Genomic DNA, 18348 nt, shown 5'->3' with positions numbered 1-18348 from the left:
CTAGTATCTAAAATGACACAGCCAGGTGCAGTAAAGCACTTTGGGAGGACTGTTTGAGCCCAGGAGTTCGAGACCAGCCTGGGAACATAGTAAGACCCTGTCTTCACTATATGTAAAAATTTAAAAAAAAGCAATAAAGTGTATAAATGCAAAAAGAACTGTGATAACTGAGACCAGCAATAAGCAATAATAGTAAACAAAAACCAGGGACTTTTCCAGAAAAACCAGTTGTTACTATCACCCTAATTACAGGCCACATGGGCTAGAAAGGTCTGATGCCATTATATAAGGCTGATATATAAACACAAGTCTAGATATTTTTAGGCAAATAATCTGTAGTCACATCATATCTTAGATATTTTACAGTTATAGTCCATCCAAAGTGGATAACATAGCAAGATAATTTTTACTTCTTTAAGAAGGGGACTGACTTTTTACTATGGTAGGATGTTACATATTACAATTATTTTCTAGTAAAAAATTTGGAGTACAAAAAGAGAGGCAATTGACACAAACCATGAAAATAGCATTTCCCACACTTTTCCGTATCAGAATATATGTACAACATGACAGTATCTGTACTGCATAAAGCAGGAAACAGCTGAAGCTGCTCATGGTTAGAGGCTGCTCTGTACCATGGGCTGAGAGGATTTGCATGTCGGCAAGCATATATTCATTCCGTTACTAGTATGCCAGAGAACATCAGCCAGGAAATTGACCCAAATTATGTAACACATTTGAGAGTGAGGAATACAAGAGAGCAGGAAAGGAACAATTCTTCCACTTAGAAAATATATCAATATTATCTTTCAGAAAATATTTTGAAGATGGTGATAAACTGATACCACAAGTTGTACTGAATTTGAAAATGTAAGTAATGAGACTAAAAAGTGTAGAGAGGATTCCACGTTGCAAGCATTTGTCTGTAATACGCTCATGCATCCTATGCCACCCATTTGCACCACAAATGCACTGGTTGAGGATAAGAGCTACAAACTGTCTTTCAAATTTACATACTTTTAACTCTGCATGGCATACTTTTCTAGAAGGAAAAAAGAAAGAAATATTGAGTCTTTTTACTTATATATGGCAAGTACTGAAGCTTTTAGGGTAGGTCCAGATGTTTTTTATTTTTAATCACATTTCCCCCCAAGTTGACTTTTTAATCAAAATAGTCTTCCATTCCTATGATAACTATTAAGTGTGCCCCCAAAACCATTATTTGGTAACAGACACCTGCCACCATCACCACCCAGTTTATTTGGGTGCAAAGGTGCCCATCTAGAGATAACATTTCCCAGCCTCGTTTGCAGCCAGGTGTGGCCGCCTAATAAAGAGGGACCAATAGAACGTAAGAAGCAGTTCAACTAACTTCCTGGTAACCTTCATAAAGACAAGGCTACTTGACTTGGCCTTCCTTTTCCTTTTTTCCTGCGGGCCAGAAATGGGGACAGCAGGACAACCTTAGAAATCATGTGTGTAGCACAGCAGTGCTATCCTGCCAGTTGCTGGCTGCTCATATCTGGACTGTTCTGTGAGGAGAAAATAAACATCTATGTTATTTAAGTCATTCTATTTGGGTGTCTCAGCAGTTTAGTTGGTAACATAATTAATAAAACCTCCAACTACTAAAAAACACCTCTTAAAAGCATCTAGAAATAGAAATATTGGGACAGACTTATTTTATAGTTGATCCTTGTTTATAAATACAAGTATTTTATAAACACTAAGGACTTAAAGTGAAAGTATAAACATAAAATAGTATTTTATACTAATAATTTATAAACAATATATTATAATTTATTATAAATAATATAATGTAGAGATATTACAAACAAACATAACATGATATAATAATTATTATAACAAATTAACAGGGTAAGACTTGTGAGAGACAAAATGCGCCAGACAATTAAGGAGGTGATTTTCTTCAAGCTATTGCAATAAAACATTAATGAGGGCTGTGTCAAAGAAAAGGAAGGGGTCTGGAGTTTTATAGAGGCAGGTAAACAAGGATCATCTGGGAGTCAGGAGGAAGGACAGAGATGGGTCTAATCTCAGAATATTGGAGAGCCAGATAGTCCTTTGTGGTTTCCCAGAACACCAAAGGGTTGGGGTGGGGGGTGAGGGTTGGAAAATTGAAGGATGGGGACAATTTTCCAGAGTGCAACTCAGGGAAAGTTCAATATTGTAAGATCCTAATTAGAAAGGGACAGTAAGGAACTGAAGCGTTTTAACAAGTGAGGCAATGAGGTCACCATTCCATTTTAAAAAGAATTCTACCAGGAATGTAGAAGCAAGACTGAAGGGAGGAAAGACTGGAGGCAGGGAGATGGAGAAAACTACTCTATAATCAACATGATTTCCAGTCAATTCAATTTTTCAGTTGGAATAGCTGGTACTGGTATAATAAATTTAAGTCAAGGTATCTAGTAGTTGGTTGTCCTGAATCCTAAGAGAAAGATCTGGGATTTACAGATTTATGACTCATCTATATATGCAAGATGAGATAATCCAAGGAGAGCAAACACAGAGAAAAAAGGCCAATGGCAGAATCCAGTGGATCACTAGCATTCAGGGAACTGGGAGAAGAAAAGGATTCTGCAGAGAGGAAGAAGGGTGGGCCAGAGGACAAGAAGAACTATGAAGAGAATATTGGCCTAGAAGTCAACAGAGGCAACCCCTTCAGGAAGAGAGTGGTAAGCAGCTTTGCAGGTGTCAAAAGCAAGTCATGCATATTAAGGGGCAAAAGTGACTGCTGGATCTGCAGCTGAGAGTCACTTGACACTTTGGCCTCAGCACTTTTGGTGAAGAAGTCTGGCTCACAATGTGCAAGGGTATGTGGGAAAGTGAATATTCACCTCTCAAACCTCGCTGCGGATGAAACAAAAGACTGGTACAACAGCGAGGAGGGGAGGCAGGCATGATGGGAGGGTGTATTTTTCAGGATGGGAAAGGAGTAGAGAGGTGAGAAAGTACCAAGATGTTTTTTTTTTATGGCTACTTGTTTCTTATTTTGAGCATAAAGTCAAATTATACAAACACATTTCTACAAGGAGCTATAACTCAAGTATGCGGCATGTTGCTATGACTTCATAAAACTACAGAGATTAAGGAATTCAGAATCTCATGGAAATTCTTAAACAGAGTTTGGACATATGTTGTTTGATTTTCCCTTCAACAAGCTGGTAAACACTAACCTTGCTAACCACCATACTGCTTATCCCGTCACAAAATTTTAAAAGGTTCTTTTGAAAAGTCTGAAGGCAAAAAGGTAACTTGCAAAATAATTCCACAAACTATGTAACTAAAAAAAAAAAAAAAAACAAAAACCAAAAAACCCAAAACGCATGGACATATAAGTGAGTAGCTCTGTATATATGCAAGTAATCCAAGCAGTGTCAGGCTTTCTCACCCGCTGAAATGTCCTGGGAAGGTCAAGCATTCAGAGAACTCAAGTCAGATTACACTGAAAAGAAGAAGGTGGGAAAAGAAATATTTAGTATTTCTAAGGAGAGTGTCAGTAGCCTACAGCAGCTAGTTTACTTCTCATTTCCTTGACCATGGTATACAGGGACAAAGATGAGGGGAGGAGCTGTGCACTGCTGACGTCTTTACGTGGAAATCTTGGGCTGTATCTTGCCATTTAACACTGAGGCTACTGCTAATAGGCAAGGGGAAGACAGGAAGAAAACTACCCCTACCCCTCCTGAATAACCAACCACTTACATACTTGAGCTTATTAAATTGTCCTGTCCATCCTAAGCATAAGTATTACTGTTCCATTTTTACTGAGAGATAACAGGTTTTGAAAGTTTGAGTAATTTGACCAAGATCACACAGCTAATACAAGGTGGACCAGGATTTAAACCCAGATCTGACTGACACTACGAAGCTCCTACCTGCCCCCTTAGCTTATTTTAAACTAGAGATTAACTCAAATTAAATTAAATTTGCTTCTACAAATTAAAAAAAAATCATTAGAAGGAACCCCTAAAGTGAAGGTGACAAAATGCTGGTAATCAAAGGCTGCCTAAGGGCACAAGGAGTAAAGCCCCCAAAAAACAAAACAACAACTCAACTGTCATTTATTAACAATATTACCTAAGGTCTTTATCATTACCTCACTTTTTAAAAGACAATTCCAGGGATTCCAACTAATCTGATCCTTACAAACTACTATGAGACAAAGAAATAATATCAACTTTAAGTTATTAACAACGTCAGACCAAATATTCAGTATAATCTCTTCACTAAATTTAGGCTGTGGAGATTTATTTTTTATTCTGAATTCATTAAAGTGTAACCGTAATTCTTAAAAGAATAAACAACTCACTTAGGCCTACTGGTTCATAAGTACAAAATATGTACTAATCACCCACTATAAGCAGAATAGTAGCTATGATTTTAAGAATATGAAAGAAGGGGCTAAGGGACTTAAATTAGAGTGAAGATTCTTACTCAGTGAGGGGATCTGGTATATTTGCTAAATTCTTATAATTCTACTTTGCCAGATAGTAAATTTCCTATGCTGCTCCTGAACAATGTACCACTGGAACCCCATATACATTCTCTGTCTTTTAAATTAGGAAATGAAAAAAAAAATGGCACTGGAAAAATATATTTCTACCTATTGGTTTTAGTTATGGAGTCAGGGGCCACATAATCAAACTCCAAAAGTTGCATCCTAATCATCTATACCAAACAGCTACTGTCTGTAAACAATGATATGTGAGGAGGCAGTGTGTTTCCTAAATGACTCAGGTCTTTATTACTAATGACACGATCACAAGCAGAAGAAAAACCAGACCTGAATTGCACAAGCATAGCCTGAGAGATAGTAATACCACAGATATAAATTACAGGCCTCTTCTAAATCACACACTGTCATCAATCTCACATAGAGCTTCCTGCCCAGTAAAATCTGCCTTAATTGGTTTTCATTCTGTTGTTGTTGTTGTTGTTGTTGAAAAACTGAAAGAGAGCCATCTCAGGCAGCATCATGGGAATTTCACACACACACACACACACACACACACACACCCCCACTCCTTTAAAGCTCAAATGAGTGCATCTAGATTTCAAGGAAATACTAACAAGGAACACGTTGAGGGTATTTTCCACTGGTTTAAAAATAAAGCATTCTACCCTTTAAAAAAATAAATCTCCAAATTATAGAAACAGGAAGCAGCAGCTGGATTTATCATCCTTCATTTCCTCTGAGAGTCACGGTAGGGAACTCCCCGTTGAGACAAAAGCCATGGAGAGGTTAGCCCCTCCTGCCCGGACCCCACATATCCACATGCTGCTGCTGCTGGTCCAACATGGACAATGGTCGGCCACTTCAAAATCAAACTTGCTTTGTCTTATAAAGCATTCTGTGTCCAAGCCCTGTGTGTTGATAAAATGAAAAACCTGACTAGCACTTAAACACACATACATAACCGGTCTTAGAAGGGCCTCACTCTTATTTCTCATGGAGATGTCTCTTTCCTGGGCTCACCCAGGAGGGCTTTAGGGACCTGAGGACCTAAACACACAACAGAAGATGTAACAGATTCAACAGAAGATGATGATGACAACACCCCTGAGGGACTCTGCAGCCTTGTTCTGGTGGCTGTGCTGGAAGAAAGCAAGAGGGCTGGCTGGGTTCTAGTCTTCTTTCATCCATTTATGATTACAGTTGAAATACTTAGTCTCAGGCCGGGCGCCGTGGCTCAAGCTTGTAATCCCAGCACTTTGGGAGGCCGAGACGGGTGGATCACGAGGTCAGGAGATCGAGACCATCCTGGCTCGGTGAAACCCCGTCTGTACTAAAAAAATACAAAAAACTAGCCGGGTGAGTTGGCGGGCACCTGTAATCCCAGCTACTCGGGAGGCTGAGGCAGGAGAATGGCGTAAACCCGGGAGGCGGAGCTTGCAGTGAGCTGAGATCCGGCCACTGCACTCCAGCCTGGGTGACAGAGCGAGACTCCGTCTCAAAAAAATAAAATAAAATAAAATAAAATAAAAAATACTTAGTCTCGCTCAGCCTCGGTTCTTGTGTCTGTGAAATGATAATGAGACCATCTATTTCACAGAGGTGTAATGAGAAGTGAGATGATGAATATGAAATACTCTGTAAATTACACAGAAATAATAACAGACTAGAGCAATAGCAATCTATATACCGGCATAAGGTGGCTTTGCCAGTTGCAAAGCTTTCACAAATATTATTTAGGTTGATCCTTAAAATGATACAATTGGGTGGGTGGTGATGACATCATCACTATCATCATCATCACTATTATGAATGTTTTATAAATGAGCTAGTGTAGAGGAACATAATGGGAAAATTGTGTCCTAACTCCTTCGCACAAATTCACATCATTTAAAAATATTTCTGGCAACATGCATGTGATAAGTACATGGCTGGGAGTTATGAAAGCCACTCACATTTCAGGCCTGCTACTCTAGGCAAATCCCTTAACCTCTCCAGGCAACATGATTCATCTATCTGTCACAGGGTTTGGGGGAGACAAACATAAATTAGACCTGGTTCCATCTCGTGAAGAAATCAGTTGGTGCAAGGGGGCTGGTGGTGATGGTGGAAAGAAGTGACATATAAACACATTAATTACAAAACAGTGTTTACTTAAAATATGGAGTATGAACAAAGTGCTGTGTGATCACAAAGCAGGAAATGACTAATGTGGGGGGACTCATGAAAGGATTCCTCTAATTTCTTTGTAAACTGAGAAAAGAAGGAAATCAGACTACAAATGGATCAATGTCCCTTTTCAGGCTAAAACTCTGAAAAAACGAGGCTTAGAAAGGTTGTCAGTAATCTCAATACACAGTGTGATTCCTCTTCCTCATCTGCTCACAGCCAATACATGATTTAAAACAACAGAGTGGCCGGGCACGGTGGCTCGTACTTGTAATCCCAGCACTTTGCGAGGCCAAGGTGGGTGGATTACCTGAGGTCAGGAGTTCAAGACCAGCCTGGTCAATGTGGCAAAACCCCATCTCTACTAAATATACAAAAATTAGCTAGGTGTGGTGGTCTGTGCCTTGTAATCCCAGCTACTCAGGGGGCTAGGCAGGAGAATCACCTGAACCTGGGAGGCGGAGGTTGTAGTGAGCTAAGATCACACCACTTCATTCCAGCCTGGGCAACTGAGCAAGACTCAGTCTCAAAAAAAAAAAAAAAAGACACTGTGGAAGACAGGAAGCCCAGCACCTGAAAGACAGATGGGAAGCCCTTTAGGACCCTTTGTCCCTTTGTGTTCAAACGTGATACATGATAATAGCCTTCCTGCATGAGTAAATGCTGACAGATTTGTTTGGCAGAGCTTGAGTTACCCGTTCTTACGTGCTTCTTATAAACTAACACTTGAATTAAGATGAGCTAGGGTACATGATACACATTCAGATTCCTGGCCTCCACCCAGACCTATTCCTTTTCTACATGAGCCCCCATAGACCTTCAGAAAATAGCCGTTGACAGGTTGCAATGCAATGAACAGGAAGAGCAAACTATATGCAGCCTGGAAGGCCTTGCCAGCAAGGCTGAGCTGAGATGACTCAGCAGGTTCGAGCTGTGACCCTTCACTTCTGGAGTCATTACTCCAGTTCTTATCCAGTGCCTACCACAAATGCACGCACACAGGCTGGTCTCACTCCAGAGCCCATCTAAGAATAACATGGAGTGGCTAACAGAACTTGGCACAACACACAGGCAGGTTTTTCCAAAGAATGCCAGCCCCGGGTCCTGGGTGACAACTGGCTCCCAAAAGTTTGGCTGAGAAAGCCAACACAAAGGACAGACATTGTGAGCAAGCAGCGACCTGGTCAGTCACAGTCTACTTTAAATTCCACAAAAGCTTGTTCTTTAGAAAGGGGACAGAGGTTGGGGAAAGTAGAAAAGGCAGAGTCAGGGGTGGGATTTTGGGGCTGTGTCAGTTAAGTACTATAAACCGATTTCCAAAGCTATGAAATTACTAACAGGGATAATGATGAATTCCCTTCGGCGATGATAGCGGCTCTACTTTCCTCCGTTCTTCAGTAGCAGCGATACTCGTGCTTCTGTCTGAGCTGTTGCCATGCAGCATACTCTGCTTATATCGAGGGTAAAATTCACCTTTGGGCTACAGTGTGTACAGTACCAGATGTTTAGTTCTGTTTAGCATTTTATAAGGAATTGTTCCTCTCATTTTTTTTAGTCAAATAGAGATTTTTTTTTAAGCCTAAAAGTGATGCTTGGAAGAAGATTCAGATGTGGGAAGTAAACAGCAGTTGGGGGGCAGTTAAAACACCAGGGAACAATGTGGCTGCCCCGTAAAAATGTGCTCCCACTTGCATTTAGAGCCTTAGCTAAAGCTGTGGAGGAGGACAACTGTTCAAATACAATTGTAGAGGTGTCTTCTCTTCCTTCCCCATTCAATGTCCCTGGTAAGCAGGGGCCAGGTCTCAGCTACCTTTGAAGACCCTACTGCAGGTGTTGAGGTGAGAGGACACTTACTCATTCTCTTCATGTTACATCGCCAAGAGAGAATTCCTCACAATACACCTGGCCTTCCTTGCTGCCCCCTCACTAATTCCTCCTCTTCGTTCTCTTTGAGATTTGCCTGTCTGCAGAGGTCATGGATGCTGGACTCCTCTCCTGCCGGGGTTAGCCAGCTTTCCCCTGCAGGGTACCAGCTTCCGTTATCCTGGCATGCCAAGAAAAGGTGGGTAGTTTTATCTAATTCAGGGATAAAATTTCTGGAGGCCCACTTTGCTGCAGACCCAAAGCCATATTCTCCAACATGCATCATCAGTAATAAAGATGACATTTTGCTGTTTACCAGCCTGACGCCTTTATCTTTCTAACTGGTGTGGAATCTGGGCATGGAAGAGGGGTTATTCACTTGGCTCCCTCAAACTTCAATAGTGAGTAGTTTTCCTTGCTTTGTGTAGCTTACAGCTTTCAGTGAATATTTATCAAAGATATATGTGCAAAAATGTGGTGAGAGGGAACAAATCTGTTTGGTTTTATTTGTTCATGAGTGAGTATTTGACCATATTCCATCCCACAAAAGTCTTGGGAGGTAGTCCAAAATATGATATCCAATTTCTGTGTGAATTCTTAGAGGGAAACAATTAATATATGTTCAAAAGAGAAACAGCCATATTAAAAATATTATTGATGCCTTAGCACATGGAAATAGGTTTTTGACCCTTGTAGAGCATTAACCCCATGGAAAGTTTCTTCAAACTATTTTCTAAGCCAAATGACACAGGTGAAAACTTAAGTCTTAGGAGGCTTCTTTCTTTTTTTTTTTTTGAGACGGAGTCTCGCTCTGTTGCCCAGGCTGGAGTGGAGTGGCCGGATCTCAGCTCACTGCAAGCTCCGCCTCCCAGGTTTATGCCATTCTCCTGCCTCAGCCTCCCAAGCAGCTGGGACTACAGGCGCCCGCCACCTTGCCCGGCTAGTTTTTTGTATTTTTTAGTAGAGACAGGGTTTCACTGTGTTAGCCAGGATGGTCTCCATCTCCTGACCTTGTGATCCGCCTGTCTCGGCCTCCCAAAGTGCTGGGATTACAGGCTTCAGCCAACGCGCCTGGCCAGCAGGCTTCTTTTATGTGTGCTGAAATAAATCTGAAGGGCACCATGACATTTCTTCCCAAGTTCCTTTTCATTTTTCCGATCAACTATTTTAAACTATCAATCCTTTATGAAAGGGTTATTTAAAACCTCCAAAATCAAGTATTTCCATGTAAAAATTTGTTTGCCTGCAACTAAAAAAATCAGCTGTGCATAGAACTATAACAGCAAGGATACTGGATGGCTGACAAAGTGACTTTAACATGGTCAACATTTTAATTCATCCTCACAACCATACAACAATCCTGTAAAGTAAGTGTTATGAGCAACTTCAAGTTAGGGGAAAAACTGTTCAAAAAGTTCAATTCCAAGACTGCCCAATATTACCCAGCTAATAGTAGTGGTACTGGGACTCAAACTTAGGTCTCATAATAAAACTGACGTGTTTTCTACTAAGCCATGACTCTGGATGATAAGGTATTCACATCCCTCCCTGCAGCTTTACAGTGTCTGGTCCTAATACCCGTGCAGTGCAGGAGTGGCCCATAGAGCTCCAGGTAAAGCATGTCAGCAAGAACCAAATGAAATAACCTGGAGCAGACAGAAGAACAAGTTAATTCACTGAGTTCAGATGTCCCTGATCCTTCTCCTGTATTCCTGCAGTCCTTTTAAGGAAGAAAAGTGAATGAACTAATTTCATTTTATTTCCTTCCTTCCTTTCCCCTGGGCTGAACCAAAAAGGCACAGCCCAGGAACCAGACCAGCAGGCAGCTGATATCTCTAAAAACAGTCTCACATCTGTTAAACTACAGGATGCTCCATTAACTCCAAAAAGAGCCTGAAGGTCCAACTTTCCTGAATGCACCAGTGGTCAGATGGTCACTTACAGCTGCAATGAAAACTGCAACTGAGCCTGGGGACTCCCCAAGGAGCCAAACTAAGGGGAAATGTTTTTAACTTTGACAGAAGTATTGGGAGAGGGTGAGGACAATCCTTCCAGATAGCTCAGAAAGCTATCTCTACTATTAGTGTTTTCATCCTGCCCCGCCCACTTTAATTCTTCAGGCCCTCTCTGGTTTGTCCTTGGACAGAACTGGCTTGAATCCTGAGTAGGGGGAGGTTAGGTGGTCTCAGTCTAACTGGGGATTCCAGGATGATAATTATTCTCAAAGGCGAAAACAATGACTTTTAGCAGCCTTCCAAGCCTCTAGAATCATTAAATAAAATGATATGCAAATATCAGATGCCAGAGGTATTAAGAGATCTCAAAAAACACATTTATGTTTAGGGAGAAATCAATTCAGAGCCAGTTATAAAGTTTCTGGGCTCAACTCAAGACACCAGATTGAAATGTTCATAAAATAAGAGATTCCTTTTTATGAATCACTGTTATTACTAGTTACGAACATCAGCAAACACCCCAAAAAGTAAGTGTGGTAAAGCAGCAGATGTAATAATGTTTAACTTTCTGGAGGAAACTCTCATCCTTAAAATAAACCAACCAAGTCCACCAGAATCCTGAAAAGACTATTCCAATATGTGTAACCATGTTTGCTTGAAGATTAAGGGAGATAAAATGTCTAGTACCACCCTTTCTGCTAATCCTACCATTTCTCTCAGCAGTCAGAACAGTGTCACCTGAGTGGAAATTACATGTGGCAATGTGATACTGTGTACCTCATTGAAAAAGCATCCACAGCAGACAACTTTAATTTTGATCACATAGGCGAACAAAAAAAGTGATGAAGAGAATTGAAAAGATGCCATTACAGAGAAGAGATATAGCCTAATATATTCAAGGTGAAGCATTTTCTAAAATTTCCTCTTATTAACAATTCAAACAACTTTCATTGTGAAAGAAAGAAACTCAAAATCAGTTCAATAACTCAAGTGGACAGTGCTACTACTTTCTCCATGCTGTCCCCAGCACACCCACAACTCTACCATCTCTGCCTTTGCAGTCAGAGAACATACAGTGCAATGATTAAGAGAAGAGACACAGGAGTCACACTGCTAGAGCCAAGAATCCTGGCTCTGTCATTTATTAGCTGTGTGATGTCAGGTGTGTTACCTAACATCTCTGTTTCCCTCTGTCTTTCTCAGTAAGTGGGAAACCACTCACCTCAGAGGTTGTGGTGGGGATTTAGTGAGCCCATACATGTCCCCACTTAGCGCAGTGCCCAGTGCACATTCAGCAATCAATTTATTTAACTTCAAAGCCAATGACATGGGATTAACCAGACTACGAAAATAAACAAATGGGCCGGGCGCGGTGGCTCAGGCCTGTAATCCCAGCACTTCGGGAGGCCGAGGCAGGCGGATGACGTCAGGAGATCAAGACCATCCTGGCGAACACTGTGAAACCCCGTCTCTACTAAAAATACAAAAAAATTAGCAGGGCTTGGTGGCGGGCGCCTGTAATCCCAGTTTCTTGGGAGGCTGAGGCAGGAGAATGGTGTGAACCCGGGAGGCGGAGCTTGCAGTGAGCCGAGATCACGCCACTTCACTCCAGCCTGGGCGACAGGGCGAGACTCCATCTCAAAAAAAAATAAATAAATAAATTAAACAAATAAATAAATAAATAAATAAATGGAGATTACTTACAGTCTATACAAAAGTCAAATGTTCCCCCTAGGCAACCAGACTGAACCCATTAGAAAACATTCTTTTATTGCCTGGGCGTGGTGGCTCACACCTGTAATCCCAGCACTTTGGGAGGCCGAGGCAGGCACAACACGAGGTCAGATGATCAAAACCATCCTGGCTAACACGGTGAAACCCCGTCTCTGCTAAAAATACAAAAAACTAGCCGGGCGAGGTGGCGGGCGCCTGTAGTCCCAGCTACTCGGGAGGCTGAGGCAGGAGAATGGCGTGAACCCGGGGGACGGAGCTTGCAGTGAGCTGAGATCGCGTCACTGCACTCCAGCCTGGGCGACAGAGACTCCATCTCAAAAAAAAAAGAAAAAGAAAAAGAAAACATCCTTTTATTCAGTGGGCTCAGGGACTCAACTTGGTCATTCTTCTCAGTGGCTACCGCAGCTTATCAGAGAGGGCAGGCTCAAAGGACAAAAGTCAGTTCAGAAGAGATATGAAGACACAGAAAGAGAATGCCTGAGTCTGGGAGAAACTGGTTTGGGGCAGCTCTGAAAATGGGAAACAGCCAACAGTCCACAATCATGGGATTTAGGGCTTAGAAATAAAGTAGCAGGCTATTCAGATATGCATACTTTGTTATTATGGTTAAACTTTCCTCCATCTTCTCTTCAAGGTCCCTGCTGCAGGAGCATCTTCCAGAGACTGCTCTGCACTCCTTCAAATATGTATGGCCATTTCCGGCATTTAATTGTTGTGGAGAAAACATACGTTTCAATTATAAACTCCAGAGGAGGATGAGTGTGTCTCACACCTTGTGCCTCTCTCCCTGGTCTACTTCTGCCCCAGGGCCTAGCCCCCAGCATGGAGATGCTCACCTAGAAAGTGCTATAGAGAAACGTGTAACTATACTAAAAGCAGCACACATGAGGCCAGTACAGAGAAAAGGGCAGAGCAAAGCAGCACTTCCCTACCTCTGTGAGGCTTCGGTGAAAAGGCTGACTTCAACAAGTTTAGGAGGAGGAAGAAGATGAAGCCTTCAGAGGCATGAAGTACTGCAAAGATTATATAGTGTTCCTCCAAACAGAAATCAACTTTAAATAATAAACCATAAAATAAGTATAAGAAAGTTCAGCTAAGGTATGCTTTTTCTCATGATCACTGCTTTATTTTTTTAAGTAGCAAATATCAAATTATTTTTAAAAAAGAAACATATTTGAGCATGGTGTCTGCTTTTCTGGTGCCCCAATCACGTTTAGTCTGCGTATCTGGTAATCTAGCCCTGCTTGGGCACCAAAGGATTCTCTCCAGATACAGAGAGGTAGGCATGAAAGAATGGAGTTGGCAGGGACGGGTCAGGTGGAAAGGAAAGTATGAAGCAGACAGTGGGAATGAAAGGGTGGGGCAGAGGTGAGGACAGTTGGGGATTGGGCAATGGTGCAGTTAGAGTAAAGTTAGCAATTTCAATTCCTGCCAGGTTAAATCTAGAGAACTTCAGAAACAATCTAAACCCAATACTTTCCTTTTACAGGAGAGAAACTATTGCCCACTGATGATTTACCCAAGGCAAGGCTGCCAGTTAGAGATAGAGATGGACCTGAAATCTGGCTTCCTGGCTGCCTGTATAGAGCTCTTTCCACTCAGCACATCTCCTTTACGCTTACAGGGCAGAGCAATCAGAGCTCAGGCAAACAGGTGAGAACTCAAGCAGCCATGAAAGGCCCTGCAGGCTCTCCTGCCCCAGTGCTGCCTGTTAACAGAGTCAGCAGAAGAGGCAAAGAGAAGAGGTTGTCACACTGTTTCTGATGAAGACATTTGGTCTTCTGATAGGATCTGTTGGACTAAAAATGCATGGGGCACACACAGTCTGTTTCCCAGGGCAGAGGCTGGTATCAGGATGCTGTGGAGTACACCCGACAACGTATGGCAGGAAAGCCCACAGCACAAGAGTTATGCACCCCTTACATTCCCTGACCCCTCTGGCCTCCACTCACCATGGCAAAGAACTGAAATCACCACTGGATACCTGGCTTTGTGATTCCTGATTCCTAAGATGGTACAGTTGTGAAGGAAACAGGGTGAGGATAAGACACACAAATCAACAGAGACAGCTGCATTAAAAATAGTCTTGGCGAGATGCTGCTGTGGTTTTGCTGCCTAAAAACTGGAACAGACAAAAACTACTGAGAGGCTCAACAAGCTTATCTTCAGTGCTCTGTGGGCCACCTCTTAGCTTTCAGACCTCCTGAACTACAAACTTTCTTTATAAAATCAGCCTCCTTTCTCTGAGATACTTCCAGTAAGTGCCACTATGCTTCGATGCCCACCTCAAATGGTAAACATATACTACATCTGGCCTGAACAAAGATTTATTTTTAGTCACAGTTTTTTTATGATAGACATAAATCACTCAATTGCATTCCGCTTCATTCTGTGTAGGTATATTCCAAATACCTACACAAAATCAGGCAAACTAAGAAGAAAACAGAAGATGACTTTTTAACCTCCATCTCTCACCACCTTTACCTTTTGAATCTTCCCTGATGCACTGTACCCAAAAGTCATTTCTCCCAGGGAAAAGCAAGAATTGAATAAAACACCATCAGCATTAGTAACTCATCATCCCTCTACCAGGTTCTCATCCACAGGCTCTTGCCCATTGTGTTTCCTCTGCCTGAAGTACCTAGCTTTCCCCATTTTACCTTGTTAATTTCCTGTCTTTACCCGCTACCAGTGCCTATGGGAAGCCTTCCTAGAAATTTCTACACCAATAACCCAGTCCTTTTAATCCTCCCTTGATGCTCCCAGAGTATCCTGTGCATTTCTGCCCCTCCATACTCTTGTACAATTATCTGGTTTTGAGTCTATCTCCTTCACTAAAGCTGTAAGATTCTCTAGGGCAGGGATCATAATTCATTCACGTTTGTTTCCCCAGGGACCAGTATATGGAAGGGGTACAATAAATACATAGTTGTAAGACATTATCACACATATCCTTCAGTTGAATTCTTAGAGTGATACTGCAAGGCAGGAATTGTTGGTCACATTATACAGACAAAGAAACAAGCTCAGAGAGGTTTCAAAGGATCCCCAGGGGCCATCAGTTCTGACACCCTCTAGCTCCTAGAATAGATTTTCACTTTACTACATTATAATCATTTAACCATACAAGTTCCACATAGAAGACAAATCTGAAAGCATTGATCCTTTCATGTGGGCCTATACATTGTGACCTGCACAAATGAAGAACAGATACACAAAATTTTCAAATGTGACTATAATTGTTCAAATTATTTTAAAAGCAGGAACGATGATCAGCTAAGTTGACAGAGTTTACATTAATTCTTTCCTCAAGGTCCTCTCCATCCTAAAGCTCTGCAGAAATGCCTGGTGGACATGAATTAGACACAAAGTTGATCTGGTTATAAGGTCACAAAACTGTCTCTGGTTAACTGCCAACACTGTCAGACATCTTCAAAGAGCCAGACATGGCACAGCAGCAATGGCTGGCAAACCAGAAGTAACTTGGATGTGGCTGATTTGACCAGGCAGAAAAGAGGGATCACCAGCAGGATGGGGTTGGTTTGGAACTTAGACCGTCCATGACCCTCTGGCACATTTGAGCCTCTCCTCAGCCAAAGAAAGTGGTTTTCAGCATAGCTGCACCCTAGAATAATGCGGGGTGGCCTCGAAAACTAATGTAATGCTAGGCCACACCCCCAGAGGTGTGGCCCTTTAGTCTACATCTGAATCATTGAAAAGTTGCTCTGCAACTGTAGTGTGCAGCCAGATTTAAAGGCCTGGGTGTTTCCGAAGCTTAAGAGCTCATCTCGTTGACCCAAATTTAAGATGAAAAGCACAACTGGAACACCTTTTAGAACTTTCCTTTCCTTTACATCCATCGACATTTAAAACACTTAAGTAAACAGCCACTCAGCACATCGCAGTATGGACACTGCTTTTGAGTTACTCAACATAGGCTTTTATAGAGATGGAAACACAACATTCCTCTACTCTATCTGGGAGATTTTCCAGCCTTTTCTGCACAAACATTTCTAATGACAGGCACTTTGTAGTTGTATGCTTAGAACAGGTGAATATTACAGTACGTAAATTAAATCTTAGTAAAGCTGTTTGTGTATGTATATCTGTGTTTTAAGGTACTTTGCTTGATTTCGGGAACAGCACTTATTAACTTCTTTTGGATCATTCTATGAAATTAACCGATCTCTCCTTTACACTCACTGATCCTAGCCCTGCTGCTGGGGCCACTCAGATTTAAGCCTAATTCCTCTTCCACTTGACTCTGAATTCAGGCATCTCTGGGTGTGAATCCATTTACTAGCTATGTGACCCACAGCAAATGAGCTCTTTCTGAGCTTCAATGTCCTGATCCACAGGAAGTGATAGTACTTCCTTTGTAGAATTTGTAAGGATTGGCAAGCATCTAATATCTGGAACACTGTGAGATGCTCAATGAATAATGCTTTCCTTCCCTTCCCCTTAGAGGTGGAGTACAAGGCTAAACATCCACACATAGATATTTCACAATTCCTCATCAGGTAGCGGTTTTCCATTTTTCACCATGCTCCCATGAATTGTTTTTAGATTCGATAAATGTGGTGGCCTCACTACAGCATCAGTTAACTCTGATACAATAACTGCAGTATACCAATGACTGCTTACTGGCTCATATTCAATGTTTTAGAAGTTATAGGAACCCAACATTTTTCCTCCCAGTATCAGCTGCCTGTGGGCACTAAATCACATACAGAGGTTCAGCCACATATCAGAGACATCTTTATTCAGCTGCTCAGGAGCGAGTATGGGGGTTAGGTGGGAATTCCTTCTGTTATCTGCTGTGCTAGGAGAGGCGGCCTCCAATTATTACACCATAACCATGCTGCTCCTTCCCTGTACCAGGCACTCACCGGGATGCACCTTGTTCCAGCCTCCACCTCCACTGCACTTTTGCTGCCCACCACTTTTATCTGTGATTCTGGGTGGGCAACATAGCACTGCAGAAATCAAATGAGACTTGGCTAAGGGAGACCAGTTCAAATCATGGTGTCCTCTCTCAGAGCAAACTATTAACTTACAGCAAATAATTTTTTTTCAGGTTATTAAAAATAACCTTTTTTACAAAAGGTTAATATATGCCTGATAGGAAACTGAAAAACACAAGAAGCAAAGAACAAAGTTATCCACAACCACAAGCAGTGGTTCCTAGGTACTAGGACGTGTCCTAGGTCCTGCGTGTGTCCTCCTAGGTCCTGCATGTGTATAGACACAGCATCCAATTTAATGGGATTAACATACGCAGTATGTATCATGCTTTTAAACATCTCATGAATATTTACCAATTCAAAATCTCAAAGCTATGTATTTTGATAACCAAGAATATACTACACCAACTCAATCTGCTAGGAAAAAACATAATCCCACCTTTCTTAGGGCAAAAATTTCACAGAAGACAAAAATGGCAACAGGCCTCTAGATAAAAGCACTGGCAGAGTTCTGATTAAAATACTGTATTCCCTTAATACTCAACTCAAAATGAAACCATAAAGCAACAGAATACACCAAGTATAATGTTTCTAAGATAATTCATTAACAGATCTATACTATTAAAATACTAGCAAGAAGGTACGTTGCCATTGAATTACTTAAGGTATTCCTATAGTGTAGCCGAGAGAGACGTACATACATCAATAGTTATCATCAAAACGTGTATATGAACACATCTGTATACTTCTCTTCCTTTGGATTTCCTTCTGCCCCTCTGGTCCCAACATAATGAATAGGTTCTAATACACTCTGCTGACTTCAAGTAAATCACTTAACTCTCTGAATATCAATCAGCACCCCCCTCTGCAAAAACTGAACCACCACACCTTTCCAAAGTGATTATTATGAAAATTAAATGATTATGCTGCAATAAAGTGTCTAGCCTAATGTCTAATGCATAATAAGTATCCAAGAAGTAGTAAAATTTTTTTGAGAATATGTGAATATGTTTATTTAGTTTTATTTCTCACTATATAGATTGAGCTTGTTTATTAACAACTATGATTCACAAGAAAAGAGAGAATGAGAGAGAGAGAAAGGGAGAAAGACAGAGAGCGAGAAAGAAAGAGTAAATAGTATTATCACTAGTGCGGTATGGCAATTTCCCGCTCCTAGACTGGA

General features: G+C 41.4%; 1 protein-coding gene across 6 annotated transcripts in view; it reads right to left on the bottom strand.

The window, feature by feature from the left end:
• Positions 1 to 18348, bottom strand: part of LRRC8D (leucine rich repeat containing 8 VRAC subunit D) — a 170398-nt gene that overhangs the window by 74198 nt on the left and 77852 nt on the right. The window contains exon 2 of one of the 6 annotated variants that reach the window (XM_009212498.4): positions 3416 to 3469. The exons of the other annotated variants lie outside the window; for them this stretch is intronic. The gene's annotated coding sequence lies outside the window, so the exon portion shown is untranslated. The remainder of the gene's footprint in view (positions 1 to 3415; positions 3470 to 18348) is intronic. 6 annotated transcript variants of the gene reach the window in all.

This window comes from Papio anubis, chromosome 1 (genome assembly GCF_008728515.1).
Source record: "Papio anubis isolate 15944 chromosome 1, Panubis1.0, whole genome shotgun sequence".
Lineage (NCBI taxonomy): Eukaryota > Metazoa > Chordata > Mammalia > Primates > Cercopithecidae > Papio > Papio anubis.
Note: the sequence above shows the minus strand (reverse complement) of the source record. Positions and strands in the feature narration are given on the sequence as shown.